Below are 4,996 nucleotides of genomic sequence, written 5' to 3' on the forward strand. Positions count from 1 at the left end.
AGAAAATGATCATCACTGCCGCGAGGCCCCTATTTCTCTTTAGGTGGGATGCTTTGGTATATGTACCATGAGCAGGATTCAATGATGAACTTATTATCTCCCTCACCTAAATGAGATGCCCTGCACCACGATTTGCTAGCAGGATGCCACGATTATGACAACGCCACCTATGCACTCATGGGGAGAAAATTAAGAGTTATTTCGCAAGAGTTTTCATGGTTAAAATACGATGCATGACATGGCAACCTCTAAGGTTTAGTTCCTGAAAACGAAACAAGAAGTCATATCCTAGCTCAAGGTTTAGACATGCTCCAAACAAAACAAGAAGTCATATCCTAGCTCAAGGTTTAGACATACTCCAAATTACCAACTATTTTCTGTAAGGGTCTATTTTTTATGACATGAGAATAAATTCAAGATTTCAAGTTGTTTGGAGCAAGTTCGGAACCTAAAACTCATGCTAGTTATTATGGGTTCAAATGATATTGTTTGGAGCAAGTTCGGAACCGAAAACTCATGCTAGTTATTATGGGTTCAAATGATAGCGGAGCGGAGCAAGTTCGGAATAACTTGTTTGGAGCAAGTTCGGAACCGAAAACTCATGCTAGTTATTATGGGCTCAAATGATAGCGGAGCAAGTTCGGAATAAGTTCGGAATAACTCAAGAATGTTACACCTTATGCCTCGAGAAAATTTGTGTTTTCGCATCGAATGCTAGGAAACACCCTTTTGTTTTAAAATGTCTTGTGTTGTCGTTCCTTATTCTGTGTTTTCGCATAAAGGTCATTTCTTAAAAAGGTCCTACCGAGAGTTGAACCCAGGTCGTTGGATTCAAAGTCCAAAGTGCTAACCACTACACCATAGAACCCCTTGTAAAAATTGATTTTGGAATGGTTTTCCTATTTTATGCAGATTCCACAAGAAGAGAGATTCTATCCCGAGTCAAACTCAAGTTATTGGATTCAAAATTCTAGAGCTATTTTATCTAACTCGTTGTGATCTTGAGCACCTTTAGAGTGATTGCAAAAGTAACCCTCTAGTGTTGATTGAAGCCCTTGGAGAACATGTAATTTTATATATTTCTTATAATTAATTTATATATTGTTGTATATTACAAACAAATTGAAATAATACTTTACATCCCAGTCTTTCTTTCTTCCGTGCAAAACTTAACAGGAAAACCATATTATTTCAATATTCACTCGAGAAACAAGGGGTGAAAACTATATTATTGCAAACCCTCCATTATTGCTTCTACTTTGTGTCAAAATGCTTACACTAAATCATGTTACTAACTAGTTGGTTTGGTTCGGTTCAATTCTTGGGTCCACTAGATTGAATCGACCTAGCTCAATTAAACTCTTGAGAATATAAAAATCATAAGTTTCTTAAATTACGTTAACCAGAAAGTTTAACCCCTAATTTTTTTTAGAATGTTTAGCTTTGTGTCTAGTTGATCTCTAAATGCTTAGAAGTATCTAATAAGACTTCTATTTAAGGAACTTTTCTCTATAAAAGATGTAAGACTTGAGGTTTATTATTAAGGAATTTCAAATGAGTGATTTGATATAGGACAAAATATTTATTTGTTTCAAATATCTTATGTTGACCATTCTTTTTTGTCAAGTATTTTGAATATTATCATTGTGAATTACTAATGGCATTAGATTGAATATCATTAATAACAATATCCCAAAACTCAGGTAAAGATGACATTAGAATTAATACTTTAATTTCATCTTCTAAATTTATTTCCACTTAACTCAGTTGACTGATAATCATAATAGTCACCCGTGCACAAATATTTACAACCTTAAAAGGTAAAATTATAAAGAGTACAAGAGAAAAGTGTTTAAAATAGTTTCAAAATATAGAAAAAAAAAATAGTTTAGATGAGCACCCGAGTGAGTTTGACAAGGAGACCCGAATTTAAACTTTACCTACGTTTGAGAGGCACTATAATGATCAAGTTCAATGGTATTTTAGATTAAAAAGACTTTTATGAACTTTGTACCTTTGTTAGTGTTACTTTGTACCTTTGTTTGTGTTACTTTGTACCTTTGTTAGTGTTATGTTATAGACATTTGGTCAAGTTCAACAAGTGGGGTTGAGGTGATTCAAATGGTTAATGTCACTTTATTTGATTCAAATTGTTAATGTGATAATCCAGTTAAATAGTTACAGGTTATTTCCAAGGTCTCTCTTATTGAACGCCAAAAAGGTTGAAATGATTGTTATTGAAGGCCAACAAGGCTCAAATGATTGAGATGAGTACCTGAGTGAGTTTGACAAAATTGAAATAAAATCAAATAAAATTGAAAAAAAGTTAGCCTTATGACACTTCCTTCAACTCGAACACGTAACCTTGAGATCTATAGTGACGCTCTCCCAACTAAGCTATCCCCACTAACATTAAAAATGAAAACTCATTAGTAAGGTATTTAGCTAATTCATTGATATTTTAAAAAGAAATAATCACTAATTTTAAATTGAATAGTTAGGAGTCAAGTTATGTGACGTGAATCAGGTGCGGTGAAACCGAGTTATCTTCGCTAATATTTGAAAAAAAAAATCATAAGTAAAGGTATTTCTGCTAATTCATTATTTATTGAAATTTTAAAAATAAATAATAACTAAATTTTTATTGAATAGTGCAAATGGAAACAGGTGCGGTGAACGTGGAGATTAAACAAACACGTCACCTTCAAATCTGTAGTTTGACACTCTCCCAACTGAGCTATCCCTGCTAACGTTAAAAATAAAAATTCATAAGTAGAGCTATTTCCACTAATTCATTATATTTTAAAAAGAAATAATAATCAACTAAACTATGAGGTGTTATAATCGCAACTAAGTGATCCCAATCCCTTTAAGGGTGACATCTTGTAGCAGGGCGAGTGGGAAAATAGCAACCTATACCAGTTGATAAAAAACGTGACAATTATGCAACGTGAACCAAGTGCGGTGAATCTCCGTGTATGGATCTTGATTCCAATACGTCGGGTTCATGACTTTAAAAATTTTTAATTTTGAATACGCGATTTTCGAAGGATCATCGCGACTCGGAATATGAGTAATTTCAACGGACTTTGTGTCGACTAGAATAAATTCATAAAACCTTCTGGTTTTATGAAGATCTTCTGGGATATAAAAGAATCCCGATGGATAGGCTTTTTTAACGACTTCGCCGATTTTCGGGTCGTCGTATTCTGGTTCTACCATAGCTTCTGGTATCGACACAGATTTTTGAAAATAGGTCCTGATTTCAGGAACTGGAGAAAATTGAACGGGAACAACCGCATCCGAGTAGGTTGAGGGGACAGAAGGTCCCTTTGAAGTGGAAGAGACAGTAGGTCTCGATGGAGTAACGACAGATGGCCGTGTTGAAGAGGCAGAAGGTTTCGCTGGAGTGATAACCTCCGCTTGTTTTTTAGAAAGCTTTGCTTTAGACCTGGTCACCAAGGTGAAACCAGCATCCATTGCATAGCTGTCAGACGTCATTGGAGTAGGTGTGCTTGAAGAAGCATTGGGCTTCTTCCCATTTTCGATCACTTTCTTTCCGGTCATTACTGGGAGAAGGAGATTGGTTTTGGGGAGAATTTTTCTTTGAGAGTAAGAACTCTCTTGAGAGGTAATCTGCCAAGGGGTTTTCGACCCCTTTTATAGGCAAAATTTGGAAGTCGAAGCAAGATGAAATGGCTTGCCATCTAGCAAAAATTTGTTTAGACACAAGATTCTTGCCATCTTTTTCTAAAACAAATTTAGATTCCCTTAAATCTGTTTTGATAACAAAACTTTTGTTAATTAAATCACTTTCAAATTTTTGTACACAAAGTACTGTTGACAAAGTACTGTTGAAAGTATTTCTTTCTTTACTGTTGAGTAATTTTTTTTAGTAGAATTCCATATTCTCGAATGGAAACGGACAATGGATTCTTTCTTGTCAAGGGACTGTTTCAGGATTCCTCCATATCCAATATCGGATGCGTCGGTCTCCACTATTAAACTAGCCCTTGGGTTTATCAGCGATAAACGCGGAATTGACTTGACAAGGGATTTGATTTTTTGGACTGTTTTGATGTGTTCTTCTGTCCACGGCTTTGGATTCTTTTTTAGCCTTTTATAAAGTGGCTTGCAAATGGGTTTTATCTTTGTAGTTGGGTTTTATCTGTAATTTGGTCCAAAAAATTTGAGGCAGACTCCATGGACCTTTGAATGGGTTTAATTAGACCCAAATAAATTTCAAATCCAAGAAAACGGATTTTTGTTTGAAAAAGTTTAATTTTTTGGTTTAGACACAACTAAACCGCTTCTTTTGACTGCCGTAAAAAATGTTTGAAGATGCTTAAAGTGTTGATCGATGTTTTGAGAAAAAATCAGAACATCGTCAATATAAACAATTGAAAAGTCTTGAAAAGGATTGAAAATATCATTCATAATCTTTTGAAATTTGGATGGAGCGTTTTTTTTATCCCAAATGGCATAACGTTCCATTCGTATTGTCTGAAAGAGACATTGAAAGCCGTCTTGTACTTGTCTTTTTCTGAGATCTGGATTTGCCAAAATCCTAATTTCATATCAAATTTTGAAATTATTTTTGCATTTGAAATTCTTTGCATTAAATCTGATTTATTTGGAATTGGATATCTAATCCATTCCGAAACCTTATTTAAGGGTTTGTAGTTTATTACCAGTGGCGGGACTCCACGTTCCTTCTCTCCCTGGTTGTTGACGTAAAAAGCCGCACATGACCAGGGGCTCTTTGACGGTCTAATAAGACCCTTCTGTAAAAGATCATTGATTTCTGCTTTGCACAATGTTAGTAATTCTCTATTCATTTGAATAGGTCGGGCCTTCGTAGGAATATTTTTCTCCTCGAAGTTTTTGACATAAGGAAGATCAACTGTGTTGCTTCCTATTCCAAAACGCATTAGGGATAGTTGAACAAATTTCCCTTTCTATCTGAGTTTGTAAAGTTTTGATTTTAGACTGGACA

At 34.8% G+C, this 4,996-nt stretch overlaps 1 non-coding gene across 1 annotated transcript; it reads right to left on the reverse strand.

Annotated features, from left to right (window-relative positions):
* Positions 1–796: 796 nt before the first annotated feature.
* Positions 797–868, reverse strand: TRNAQ-UUG (transfer RNA glutamine (anticodon UUG)). The gene has a single exon. It is a non-coding gene; the product is annotated as a tRNA-Gln (tRNA).
* Between the last annotated feature and the right edge of the window lie 4,128 nt (positions 869–4,996).

This window comes from Cucurbita pepo, chromosome 10, assembly GCF_057944985.1.
Source record: "Cucurbita pepo subsp. pepo isolate OVF chromosome 10, ASM5794498v1, whole genome shotgun sequence".
Classification (NCBI taxonomy): domain Eukaryota; kingdom Viridiplantae; phylum Streptophyta; class Magnoliopsida; order Cucurbitales; family Cucurbitaceae; genus Cucurbita; species Cucurbita pepo.